This window comes from Sciurus vulgaris, assembly GCF_902686455.1.
Source record: "Sciurus vulgaris genome assembly, chromosome: 7".
Classification (NCBI taxonomy): domain Eukaryota; kingdom Metazoa; phylum Chordata; class Mammalia; order Rodentia; family Sciuridae; genus Sciurus; species Sciurus vulgaris.
Window position 1 is genome coordinate 34,627,541 of NC_136467.1, and position 14,850 is coordinate 34,642,390.

General features: G+C 35.8%; 1 protein-coding gene across 15 annotated transcripts in view; it reads left to right on the top strand.

Moving 5' to 3' along the window:
- The window catches only part of EPB41L2 (erythrocyte membrane protein band 4.1 like 2), a 193,489-nt gene that overhangs the window by 174,928 nt on the left and 3,711 nt on the right, over nucleotides 1-14,850 (top strand). The window lies entirely within an intron of this gene.

Below are 14,850 nucleotides of genomic sequence, written 5' to 3' on the forward strand. Positions count from 1 at the left end.
GAACTTGCAATCCTCCTGCCTTGGCCTCCCAAGTCACTGGAGGGTACCACGGTGCCCAGCACCCTTTTTAAAAATGAGATATTTTTATTATAGGAGGGGTGATGGAGAGGTGAGTTAAATCTTTTAAATCTAGACATTAATAATTGTATAATAGAAAATGAACCATAAAGGAAAAAATTGAAAACTTTGGTTGAATCAACAAAAACAAAAATTAAGAATAAATGATAAAGCTTAGTATGCCTGGAATAGAAAATCAATATCCTGAATATATTAAGAACTTTATTAAGAAAATTTAAACACTTTAGTAGAAAAATGGGCAGAGAATTAAGCAAGTTAACTGTAAAAACTAAGTGAACAGTAATCAAACTGTCTAGCTTCACTATTGCTTAAATCAATACAAATTAAAAATTCAGTGAACCAGTTTTCACTTAAACATTTGGCATAAGTTATGTTTTTAGCCAGTGTTGGAAAGGTGGTAAGAGATAAGTATATGTTGTTGTAGAAGTTAATAGTATTTTCTGTAGGAAGGTCTGGCAAAATATAACTTAAGTATTTTTATTAATGTTTATCTTTAAACTATTTTTAAGGATTTATCTTTAATGATAAAGTATTTGCAGAGTTTTACCTATAAGTGTATTTATTACATTTTGTGTGTACTAGCAAACGAATTTCAACCACCTAGCTGGGTGTGGTGGCACATGCCTATAATCCCAGTAACTTGGGAAGCTGAGGCAGGTGGATTGTCAGTTTGAGGCCAGCATGGGCAACTTGGACCCTTCTTAAAATGAAAAATAAAAGGGATGGGGATATAGCTTAGGGTTTAATCCCTAGTCTCAAGGGTAGGGTTGGGGGTTCTTCAGCAATCTAGATGGACAATCAGGGGATTATTTAGTATGTTATCCTGCTTCCATGTAATAACTAAGAAATTCTCAATGCAATGAGTAAATATTCATAATTATCTATTACAGTTTTGAAATGCAGGTCTTATCACACAGCAGAGTAAATTACTTTTAAAAAATAACCTGTACATTTATCAGTTAACAGGTGGATAAACCCACAAAACCCCACAAGAGTAGCTGGGTCATAAAGCGCACATTTTCTATCTCGCACTGCAAGACAAGGAGTGAGGGCTTCTACCATTTCGCAGCTTCCCCTCTGAGCTTCCCTTCTGAGTTTTAATTTTTGCCAGTCTGGTGAATACGAAATGATATATAACGGTGATGGTGATTTTCATTTTCCTTATTAATATCTTTTCCAATCGTTATTGTCCATTCATGTTTTTTTCTATGACAGCACAAAGAACCAGAAAATTCAAAACATTTCTGTGAAATGCTTACTTACCTTTTTGTCTTGCTTTATCTTTCTTTCATTTATTGGTTCTTGATAGATTCTAGATATTAATTCTTTGCCAATTTCATGTGTTACAAATATCTTCAGGTTTGTGGTGTCTTTCGTTATCAGTATAATTGAACATAGTCAATACAGTTGAATTTATCAAGTTTTCCTTTTTTGAATTATGTCCTCCCCATTTCCCTCATGGTACTAGGGATTGAGCCCAGGGCCTTGTGCATATTAGGCAAGTGCTCTACCACTGAACTACATCCCCAGCCCCATGAACTATGTTTTTTCTATACTCTGAGGTACCAAAAGTATTTTCCTTCTAGAAATTTTTAACATTTTTTTTTGTATATCAATCCTTACTTATCTGAAATCACTTTTTTTCGTATATCAAAAAACAGTGACCTATTTGTGGAGTAAGTGGGCACCGTTCTGGCACTGTTCATTGAAGAGTCCATCCTTTCCCTCTCTAATCTGCAGTGTCATATCGCAAGTCCTTTATATGTGAGGGTGTGAGTCTGTTATTTCCATTGACGTGTGTATTTGTCTCTGTACCAATATGTCTTAATTACTCTGGAATTACATAATGGGTCTTGATATCTGGTAGTGTGTGTCCCTCACCTTTGTTCTTTTTCTTCATTTTCTGTTCTTTCTGTTTTCATATAGTTTCAAAATCAAATCACTAGGTTCTAAGGTTAAATCCTGTTTTGTTTGCAGTACTGAGGATCAAACCCAGAGCCTTGCACATGCTAGACAGTGCTCCACACTGAGGTATATCCCTAGCCCTGTGGCATTTTAATCGCAATTTCATCCATTCTAGAATAGACAGAGTGAGTTGTAATTAAATCATCTTTTCCATGAATATAAAATAACTCCACTTATATATGTCTTTTAAAATATCTTTCAATTAAAGTATAGTTTTCTAACTAATTGCAGTCACAAATTTTTTTCTAGCTATTGCTAGTAAAAAGAGAAAATCAACTTTTTTATATTGATCTTATATCTAGTAACTTTATTCTTTATATTTTAAATACAGTTTTCCACACAGATTATATAATGGATTTATAAGGAAAATTCATTTAAAATTTTAGTAAAAATATAACATTTAGTCACTTGAATGATTGCACTGTTAATCTAAAAGCTGTTTTGGGTTTTTTTTTTTTTTTGTTTTTTTTTGTTTTTTTTTTGTTTTTTTTTGAGATGTATTTGATTTTATATGTGTAAGACTGAGCATTCTTACCTAGGAGTCAGAAGACTGAGTTCCACATTTTAGTCCCACCAGATATCAAACCTAGATGACACTGGGCAAGTCAGTGAAATAGTTAAAGTACCTTTGTTAACTTATGGTACTTTTTAAAGGATATAGTAATATGAGGAGAAAAGTGAGGGTTATACAAATGTAATATGAGAACAGTGGCTATTTTTTCTCTAAATGTTATGAATCAGTTACTTATTTTTTTAATCAGGAATATAAGACAAAAATGAGTGACCCCTGAAAACATGACTAATACCCTCATCTTCATTTGCACCTTTTTAATAAACATTTAAGTGAGTTTCTTATATTGTTTTTTTCTAGTGCTTTATATTTATTTTTGCAATGGACATACACACTCGCACACAGCTTTTGAAGTTTACTTGTCTCAGAGTCTCTTTTTTATGAGATTCCTTGATGAACGGATTTAGAAAATGAAAGAGTAAATTCACATATAAGGCAAGAAAACTAAATTGGAAAGCTTTCCAAAAAATATTTAACAAATACCCAAATCTGCTAGGATGGGCCTGGGTGTTGAGGACTCAGTGGCAGACAAAACAAAGGTCAACCTCTTCCTGGATGAGGATATGTCACAGGAAGTGTGGTATGGATGTCAACAAGTAAACAAAATATACTTGCAAATTTGATAAGTGCTCTGAAGGAAATAAAGTGCTATGAAAGAACAAAATAGGGGATTCAAACTACCAAACTACTGTGAGTTCAACCTGTTAACTCCAGAAACAGGTTTGAGTTTGGTGCCTGAAGAATGATTGGGAATCGCCTCCATGGCTCAAAATCATCTTGGTTCTCTACCTCCTAATCACTGCAGCTTACTCTTGTAAATTTTCCTTTGCTGGTGACCATCGGAGCTAAGAGGTGTTTTTCTTGCTTCAGCTACCCTCTGCAGCAGGCAGGCCAAGCAAAGAGCAGGGCCAGGACAATGTCTAAAAGTCAGACAAGAATAACTATTTGTGATGTATCTGTTCTTTCCCTTTTTCAGGCAGGTAAAGCTCCCCTCCTGACCTAACCTTGCCCTTTGGAGTAACACTGATCTTTTGATCAAGCATTGAAAGTGGGGGAAAGGGAGCAAACAGAAAACTGGTCAAGGAATAGGCTGCAGAGGGCAAGCCTCAGTCTGAGTCTGCCTTTCTCAGCTGCTGGTGGGCAACCAAGAGGCAGTGAGGAACTTAATGCAAACTCTGTTTAGAAAGAAAGAAGACACACTTCACATAAGTGTTCATTTAGTCTTTGTGACTTTTTAAGTCCTTTCAAGGACTAGTCCCTCCTGCCAGTGTATCCCAACTGTAAATTTATTTGTGGACCCTCAAATGGAGACAAATATTACCAACCTTATGGAAAGATATTCTCAAATAGTCCTGATCAGGAGGGAGAAAGAGTCCAGGCTTTGTCATGTGGCCTTTTCGTCTCAGAAAGAATGAATCACAGGAGGGAAGGGAGCTCATGACTCTGCTTTCGCTGGCCTCATTTAGGGTTGTGAACCCAGACTTGAGAGGAGCCTCTTGACTCCTGGAGCAACCACTGATGTAGGACAAAAAGTGAACAGAGCCCCTCCTCACGTGAGAGCAGTGTGCAGACAAAAGGTGAAACGGTGGAGGAGTGGCTGCTCGGGCAGTTCACTTGTTTTATTCATTCATTTTTTTCATTATGCAGATAGGTATAATGGAATGCCCATTGGTATCATCTACTGTTTTATCATGGAAATATCAAATGAAATAAGGTCTCTGCTCAAGGACAGTAAATCAGTGGTAGCAGAATAGTTTCAAGTTTTGTGATATATGTTTTGAACTTCTTATGGGAACAAAAGTAGAGGTCTCTAAATCAGAATAGGGTATCAGAGATGTCCTCTCACCTAAGTTAGCTCTGTGAAGAAGAGATTGCGGGAGGCCATTCCAGGCTGTTCAGGAACATTGAACCTATCCACTAGGACAACACAATATCATTGTAGTTGGATTTCAGGACACTGTAGAGAGGGAGGTGGAGATGAAGGGAGTGGGGAAGGCAGAGAATCACACATCACACTCAGTGTCTGACTTGGGCAAAGGAGTTAATGGTGACTTTTGTAATTTGAATCATGGAATACATGAATTTTGTTTTTCATCTATTATGTGCATGTAGTCAATTCTATTTGCTTATTAGCTGTCTTAACACAAAGGCGATTTTTTTTTCCCTGTGTACTATGAAAGAGACCAGCTCTCGCAGGATTTTGGAGGAAGCTTAAAAACCAATTTGTAAGGACCCATCTTATACACACACAAACACACACACAGTTTGATTGATAAACTTATTGGATAGTCTGAGTGTTAGGAGGGAACAGCAGAGCAGGTTTTCTGAGCTGAAATGGACTTCTGCTTCTGTGATCTGGGTGAGTATTCCGCTGTGCTTCAGTGTTGTCACCTGTAAACTGGGGATGGTAACAGCATTTACAGAAGGGTTTGCTTCCATGGCAGGTTGTAAGACTTTTTGGTAATTGATAGAGTCAGCCATGAAACCTATTTACTCTTTTTTTTTTTTTTAAATAAATTAACACATTTAATCCTCACAACAGCCATGTGAAGTAGGTACATTTTTTTTTAAAATACTTTTTTAGATGTTGATAGACCTTTATTTTTATTCATTTATTTATATGTGGTGCTGAGAATTGAACCCAGTGCCTCATACATGCTAGGCAAGCACTCTACCACTGAGCCACAACCCCAGCCCCGAAACCTATTTACTCTTAATAATAGTCAAATAAAAAGGAAGTGTCAACCCAAGAGGTGATTAGGTTTGAGGTGCATGTGTGGCCTCTTAAGTGGGGAGGTCCAGGGGGCATAGGAGCTGGAGGGCACAATGAGCTGCTGAGCAGTCACCAGAGCTGCCTGTTGTATACTCATGAGCCTTCAACTTGACAGGTATATCTGGAACTGACTCAGAGTTGAAGTCGGGGAAACAGGAGGTAGAGGGGGACAAGCAGAAGGGGTAGGAAAACGGAGGTCATGAAAACTGTCAGGAGAGACAGCCCCGAGAGGAAAGAGTAATCAAGTATTAAACAGAGCACAAAAATCAGATGAGCCTATTTTTTGGATTGGTACTACAGAAGTGCAGCTCTGCCTGTGTGGCTGTAGTGAGGGAGCCCTTTATTGGACTGAGGAAGTGGGGATGTTACCAGCAGAGGGACTTTTCCTCCTGTGTTAGCTCTCTGTGCCCATCTGAGAAGTCAGCATTAGGTTTCAAGGAGCTGGTAGAGTTGGTCCTGAGATTACCAAAAACTTGGTCACTCACATTCTTAGGTATACCCTGAGCCCCAGTCCACAACCCACAATAGAAAACTCTAAATTTGTAGTGTCGCTTTCTATATTATTGTGCTAACACATGAACATTAATTTTCAAAACAAAACAATACTGTATTCAAAGAAATGTTTCATAGTAGTCGGGGTGACATTCAGGGTCTCAAAACATGAACTCAAAAAATCCAAACCGGGAATTGGCATTAGCTTGTTGGTTGAATTGCTCTCCAGCTGATCACAAGCTCCTTATTTACAAATGGGGCCTGATGAGTATCACCTGTCCTTTTAAAGAGATGCATAGACCTATTAACTTTCAGGTGAATGTTTTCAGTTCAGGAGCAAGGAGTTTTTCAGGCATATCAAATATTTTGCATTTTATTTTATCCTATTTTCTTAGTCGTGCTAGTCTTTTATCTAAAATTAGCATCTAATTTCAGTTTAGTTTTCAGTGTAACTTAATCACACCCAAAATGAAATAAAAAGCAAGTTTGGGTTTAGTGAGTTTTAGGCACAACCATTTTCACTCTGGAATGCTGTGGGATATTCTAATTTAACATTTATAAATCTGGCAGGTGTTTTCCAAGAGTTAGTTGTAGTATATTTAAACTTCCAGCAGAAGAGATGCGAAATGCTGCGGCTGTTGGGCATACAGCAACTAGGTACTCACTTGTTTCCCACCATTTGCTCTTGGACATAATCATTTTTAACTTTTTTCCAATGAAACCATATTTACTGTTTTTTTTTTTTTTTTTTTTCTTTTTTCTTTCTGGCAATACAAGAGAGGTTATAATTTTTTCAAAGGGAGAGAGAGATAGTAGAAAGTATAAGCAACCCATAGGTCCCTGCTCCCAGAGGTAGATAATCCCTTTTCATGTGCGTATGTGTATGTAATTGTTAATTAGGTATCCTGCTTTTTTGCTTCACTTAACTCTGCATTGGACATATTATTCCTGGTTATTACCGCATCTTTTTTTTTTTTTTTTTCCGTAACAGCTATTGAATGGATGCATAACAGTTTACTGGAATAAGCTCTATTAGTGGGCATTTAAATCCTTCTTTTCATAGTTATACACACAGTGTAAAGATTATACCTGTGTATATATTTTTTATATTAATTTCATTGTTTCTCCAGGAAAAATATCTTTAAAAAATTCGAGTTGGTAGGCCACCAAGGGTTTTTGACATATTGCCAAACTGCCCTCTTTAAAGATTCTGCAACATACTCATACCAACAGTTGATGAGCATGTTTCCCTACATGCTTGCCAGCACTAAATAGTATAAGACATTTTAAAAAATCATTACCATTCTGGAAAAGAGAACATGTTTCCCCCTATTTTTTACGTGAGAGAAAAGAACATTTTCTGTTGCATTTTTTTTTCATTGCTAGTAAGGTTGGAATACAGGTACTCACATATATGGTATACATGCACACACACATATATATATATATATATATATATATATATATAATTTATATTTCTTTGAATTGCCAGTTTGTGTCCTTCTGTCCAGTTTTCTATTGAAGGGCTTATTATCTTTGTTCTTTTATATATTTGTTAGCGTTATTAATCCCTTAGTCACAAATTTTGTATTTACACCATCCCGCATTCTTATTGAGGATTAAAAAATGGCACCAAAAAGTAGAGAGAGGGACAAGACAAAATCAACAAATTGGAGATATGCTGACCATATCCAGAGTTTTGTCATATGTGCATGTGTTTTCTTTTGTTCCAACAATGCGTTTTAGAATTTGAATTATTAATACTTTTTTTAAAATTGGAAAATATCCAGCAATCTTGGAAAATCTGAAGTTCTGAAACACTGAGCTGGCTTTCCCTCATGGCTACAATGTGAAGCTGAGTAGGAGCTGCCCCTCTTAGACCGGGAGGTGCTTTCTATGCCCCCATAGTTCTATCATCCCTTCAGATTGGGGTCTTTGGTTCCTAGTCTCCCTACTCATATTACCTACCTGGCCATCCAGGTATAAAATTTATGTATAGGTGTTTTTTTTTTTTTTTTTTTTTTTTTTTTTTGCGGTACTGGGGATCGAACTCAGGGCCTTGTGCTTGCGAGGCAAGCACTCTACCAGCTGAGCTATCTCCCCAGCCCTGTATAGGTGTCTTTGTCTGAAAAATTTTTCTGTTGGATATTCTACAATTTTTTAAATTAGGAGGGAATTTTGCCACGGCAGCAAACTGTGTGTGTGTGTGTGAGAGAGAGAGAAAGGGAGAGAGATAAGATAATCCTTTCCTTATCAGGATTATATTTATTTTAAAAATCATCTTGACCCTTTTGTGCATCAAAATGGTTCAGTTAACATTAAACAAATAGGACTGTAGTCACTCTCTGTCCAGTACAGTAGCCAGTACCCACTTGCCATGTGGCTAGTCCAAATTGAGATGTGTCTTACGTGTAAAATACATATAAATTTAAAGATGTAAGAAGAACATAAGCTATCTCTAATTTTTAATTATTTGTTGAAATAATTTGGATACATTAGGTTATGTAGACCATATTAAAACAAAATATACATGTTTCATTTTAAAATGTTGCTTCTGGGAAATTTTTGATGCATACGTGACTTACATTAGAGGCTCATTGTTTATTCCTCTTAGAGAGAGAAGACTGACAGTATGGAGTAGTGTCTTGTATATTTAACTTCATGAGGGAAGTGATTTTCTCATGCTTCCTCAGATAATGAGAAAATTGAGTCTAAGAAATGAATTGATTCCTGCAACCTTCCTATTTAAGAAAAAGCAAAACAAAACTTTGTTGAGTTCTGTTCGTCTATGCTTCAAAGATGCTCTGCTTAAAGATAGAGGTATTGTTACCGAGTATTCTGAAGCTTCTATTTGATGCTCAGAGAACTGTTTTTCATCGCTATCCACTACTTATCTCATGAACCTAAACTTGACAAAAGCTTAACCAGAATAAAGTGTGGAATGTGACCTTACACAGTCCACTTGTTATTTAAAAGAAGCTTAAGATTTTGTAGAATGCTTTCATATCGACTTCCCACAAGATTTGACCAAGGAGAGTGAACTTACTAGTTTGAGGGGCCAAATACTCACCAGTCTTAGAAGTCTTCATCAAAACTTAAGAGATTTGGGAGAACCAGTGTTTTTTTTTTGTTTGTTTTGTTTTAATTAAGTAACAGTTCTCCTGGAATAACAAAGATACAGCTAATCAACAACAACAACAAAAAAAAAAAAAAGGAAAAATGAACCCAGTATTTTTCCATTTAAATAAGAAAATTGGCAAATGAAAAGTAGTATTGAAAATGGGGATCAGTGCTTTCTTCCTAACAACATAATGCAATTTTTTTTTCTCCTCTCAAAACCCCTGTTCTTTAGTGTTACATTAAAAATTGGTCCCTGTAACTCTAACTCTTGGATTCATTAACACATATTGTGAACCTCTTCTGTTAAAGCACTATGATAGTTGAGTGTGAAAGAGAAAGGTATTGGAATGTGCATACAAATAACATGTAGGGTAAAAGTGTTTGAAGAGGAACCTAGATAAAGGTCAGTAACAGTCATTAAAAGAAACTTTCTGATAGGCAGACCAGGAAAACCCTCCCCAAAAATGTAGCAGGAAAGCTCCTCTGCTTAGCAGTGGTTAGGAGGATCTAGATGGATGGAGACTGGGCAGAGAGGAAAAAGGTATGGAAAAAGAATGGGCTGGATAATGGGAAGAACAGATCCTGCATTCCGGCTGTGGCAAGTGGCAAGTCGCAGGTGTTACTTTCCAAGCCAGTACTTTAGTAAAACAATGCTTTGTAGTGGACTTTGCATAGAACACTTGGATGATATAGGTGTAGCATTTTTACCACTGTTCTTCAGTAATATGAATTTGCCATTAGTGTGCAGAATTTATTGAAATGTTGCTAGATTATATGTAAGGAAACCATTAGACTGGTTCATGAAATTATTAATGGGGAAACTGAACTGGATACCTGATTGAATTTAGTTTAGGAGCAAAATCAGAAATGAGATATCATATATAAAAATGTGTAAATAATAATGTAATAACAATTAGAGAGCACCTACTCTGCTTGGCTATGTTGAAAACTTTGTCATTTATCATCTTAGTTCCTAGTGTCATCTGTAATAAACAAGGATCTCAAGACCTAGAAGGCCTAGAAAAGTCCTTTTTCCAAGCCACATTGCCAGTGGCAATGCCAAAAGCAACCCTCAGTCTGATTCTGCACTACAAGTGGCTTTGTAGAAGGATTCATTGTGGGAATCTTTCAAATAAACTTGATTAATTTTAGAAAAATGTATTTTGAATAGAAAATGTTTGATATTGCAGGTTTACTATAAAGCTAAATGAACCAGTAAAATAATATTTTATAAAATAGTCATGTTTAAAATTATGTGGGAGAAAGTATTATTTCTGGTTTTCCTACATGTCAGGAAATAGAAGAAGAAAAGCAGTGAATTTAAATGTAAATGAAAAATAGTCTAATCTCCAAACTTGACTCACCCTTTTGCTTGTAACTTCTGCTCTTAAAGGTAGAATTGTTGACGTTTTTATTAGGATATTCTAAAATTCTAGCATGGTAGTAATTCTTTAAGTAGATTGACTTGAATATATCAAGCATGAAGTTTCTAACATTAAAATTAGTGTGAGTTTTAAAGAAAAACCATGTGATTGAACTGACGAGCTTATTGACAACTTACACTTCAAAGATAAAGGAGTGAAACTGACTTAAAAGCAAAATGAGGCTTGGACCAAGCAGTTTGGAGGGAAGGCAGAGGTAGATGCTTCTAAAAACCTGAGAGGTGCAGCTCTGTAAAAGACAAATGGTTGCTTTAATTGGGGAGGTGAGATGGGGGAAGATTGGAGAAACATAGAAATTGAGTCTCCTGAAAGCAAATATGCTTAACTTTGTGGATTCCAGGAAAAAAAAAAAAATATTGTGGGAGGGGCCCTGGGAATTGAACTCAGGAGCACTCAACCACTGAACCACATCCCCAGCCCTATTTTGTATATTATTTAGAGACACGATCTCACTGAGTTACTTAGCGTCTCGCTTTTGCTGAGGCTGGCTTTGAACTCTCTAACCTCCTGCCCAAGCCTCCTGAGCCACTGGGATTACAGGCATATACCACTGCACCCGGCTCCCAGAAGACTTTTAATGGAGTTTTTGTCTTTGAGGTCAAATTGTGTTATTGTGTCTGCCATTGAATGTAATATAACATAGTTCATTCAGAGAAAGCAGGACTCAGGAGGGCCACCCCGCTCCTGAAAGGCCTAAATAGGAAGCACAGGCCTCAGAGGGCCTACAGGAGGGAGGGTCTCATGAGAAGATGGGACTCCCAACAGTACTGATATGTTTTCTTAAACCAGGAGAAGCAGGAGTATTTTGCTGACTCTCTTGTGGAACAGGTGCAGAGCTTCATTTTAGGGAAAAGGAAAAGGGCACTAGATGTAAATTTCCCCTCTATTTAGGACATACACAGATCTCTCTGAAAGAAGAAAATAGCAATAGCATAGGGATAGCAGATTTCTGATGCAAGCGGCTCTCAAAGTAATTTTCTTGGAACTACTATAAACTCCTAAAAATTATTGGAAATCTCAAAGAGCTTTTATGTGAATTACCTTTATTGAAATTTCACATATTATAAATCAAAACTGAGAGGCTTAAACATTTTTTAAGTTAAAAAAATCACTAAGTGAAAGAAGCATGTGTGAAAAGCCTGAGTTGTATTATATGATTTCAACTATATGACATCCTGGAAAAGGCAGAGATTGAGACAGTGGTCGCTGCTGATCTCATCAGAAGAGTTTTTAAATATTGGGGTTCTATCGAGCTCTTGTGGTGGCCAGACCCTCATCTTCCAAAATTCTAAATCTTTGTCTGAAATTTATCATTGGCAAGCAATATTGTCAGTTGTTTTCCCTGAAGTGACAAGCACTTCATTTACAAGAAAACGTCTTTAAAATATCAAATCAAATAACACAGTTTGCCCATAATTCTCTCAGGTAAAAAGAGGTAATTTATGAAAAACAAGCAGCTTCTTCAACTCACAGTTCAAACATTCATACAAATACTTTTCCTCGGGGTGTTGTTGTGCGTCTGTATGCAGTGGGAGTGATGTTTCATCAAGGACATCCTTAATTGAAAATGAAGTTCTCTTTCACTGTGAGTGCATGCCAGTGAAGGGTACAGTGACTTCTGGTACAGTTGGGGTACACTAGCTCCTTTGACCTCCTATGCCAAGATGCCAGCAGGTTAACTCATCTTTGTTCTTCCAGTACTGAAAAAGTGAATGCCCTGAAATGTCAATTTTAGTCTGTGTGTGAAAATAGTTTGTACCCTGTGACCCCTTAAGAGTCTTGGCAACCCTCAGGGTTTGGAAATCACAATCTTTATCATTGTGGTAATATGTTCATTTTAACAATGGACCATTTTTTCTGGGTTAACCAAAGAGAAATTTAGGTTGCTTGTGTTTTGGGCTCTCGGATTCTTATAATGTAAACAGTGGACATTCTTTTCAAAACTTAACATGCAAATTGAAAACAAAAGAATAAAATGAAAGTTCATTATGAGAAGTAGCTGTCAAATTCATAGAATATCATATTTATTCAAGTTTATACCTGAGTATTTGGAACTTATTTTTATTTAGGAAATAATTGCATTGTGTCTTACATACATACTTTATTTTCAGAATCTCTGATTTTATTATTGCTCTGAGGTAATTGAATCCTCATTAATTTGAAGAAACATTTTCTTGCATTATTTTCACATGGTTTTCCTGTATTATTTTGGAGGTGAACCATATTTTTTTGTGTTTTATCACTTAGAGGCATCATTTCTAGTAGTTTGAATCAAATGCTTTTTAAAATTGATTTATTGACTCAATTTCTGGAGTGGAGCATTATCAAGATTGAGCTTTACGTGTGAGCTTCTTGTCTCTCCAAACTGAGGCTGTGCTTTCAGACAAGGTCATGGCACTTCTAGTCATGCATTTCACTGGCCCCCCACTGCTCATCAGGTGCACTGTGAGGGACTGGACACCCAGCTCAGTTTTTGAGGGCTTGTCTAGCATGTGCAAGGCCCTGGGTTTGATCTCTAGTCCTGCAAATTAATTTTAAAAAATAAAGATATCATATAGTGCAATAAAATTGCATAAATAAGAACTCTCTGAATCTCCTGTGAAAGCTTAAGGCAAAGTATGCAACTATCATGTGCCCTTGGAAGAAGGATCTGAACACAGCTTAAGAACTGCAATTAGATTAAATCTGGCCATATTGACCTATTCTCACAATAGCCAAAAGAGGGGGCCACAGGCTAGGAAATGTGACTGCAGTAGTTTTTAGTGTTTACTGACATTGTATACTCCTGGCGTTTACTTACTTGACCACAATTCCAACATGTAAAGAGAATTCATATACTTCACAGCTGTGACTTTAGGCAAACTCAAGAGGATCTTTACCATGTTGTGAAAGTGAAAGTAATTTGGGTTTTTATGTTTACCGCCTGTCAATTTGTATTGACAAAGTAAAGATGTTTGGCCACTACAAATATGAGGTAGAATTCAAGCTTGAAAAGAAAAGGTTCTTGAAACTTCTTGTAGCTCTTAAGTGAAGATCCAGCACCTAGTTTTCAGTTTGGTTAGGAATATATGTTCCATCATTTAGACCCAAAATCTGGTCTGTGAAAAATTGTCACATATTAAATTTCCTACTTCTGTCAAAGGGCAGAAAAATTTTAAAAGTCTGATGCTTTCATACCAATGACATTAGTGATGCCATCTTTATATTTTCTTCTTAATTGAAAGACTAGTTGTTTAGTACTTAACACTTTTTGGGGGACAAGGGTTGTGGCTCAGTGGTAGAGCACTTGCCTAGCATGTGTGAGACACTGGGTTCAATTCCCAGCACCAAATTAAAAAAATAAATAAATAAATAAATAAATAAATAAATAAATAGACAAAATAAAGGTATTGTGTCCATCTACAACTAAAAATATATATTTTTAAAAAGGATACTTTTCTATGTTTAAATGCATGGAGTCAAAAAAGATACATGGATATATAAATAAAAAATCTTCATATATAAAGTTACTACTTATTTAGCCAAAGCAGTAAGAAATATGGGTGTTCTTACTCAATCTATATCTAATTAACTAAGAGTTACATTTAACTTTTTTTTTTTTAAGTTACCAGCCTCTTTATTGGCCTAAACATTTAGTTCACTACGGTAATTTTTGTTTTAAATCAAAGCAAGATCTGATCCAGAGAAAACAGGTATCACTAATTTGGTAAGATTCTAAAATGGCTTGTTAGAATACCTTTCCTTATTCTATTCTGAAACTCAAGTGGTTTTATATCACAAAATACCACCTATCATTAAGTGTATTTTCTTTCTTTTTTAAAATTTTTTATTAATGTGCATGATGTAGACTCATACCATTTGTGTAATCATACATGTACATAGGGTAATGATGTCTGTCTCATTCCACCATTTTTTCATACCCCTCTCTCATTTTCTTCTATGTAATCTAAAGTTGCTCCATTCTTCTCTCACCTCCACTTAATTGGTTTTTAAAGAATGAGAAAATAAATGCATTGAACATTGCAACACAAAAGAAAAGTAGTTTTCTTTGATTCTGAAAACAATTTGGAATCCTAAAAGCACATCAAGGTTATCATTTGTAATAATACAACTAAAAAAAATTTAGTATACTCTCTAGTGGTTTGTGAATAAATGACATTTAAATTTGTGTGTGTAATGATGTCTTTTTCTCTATATTTAGCTCAATAAACTTAGAAGATTCTTTTTTGAGATCAAGAACTATCTTCAAATCCTACATACTCCTAGTTTCCTATAATAACTTTGAAACAAGTTTAATTTTAACTTTCCTTTACCAATTTATAACTCATTATAAAGTGAAATTTATATATATATATATTTTTTGAAAACAAGTTGAAAGGAATAAAGTAACACAGAGCTTACAGAAAATG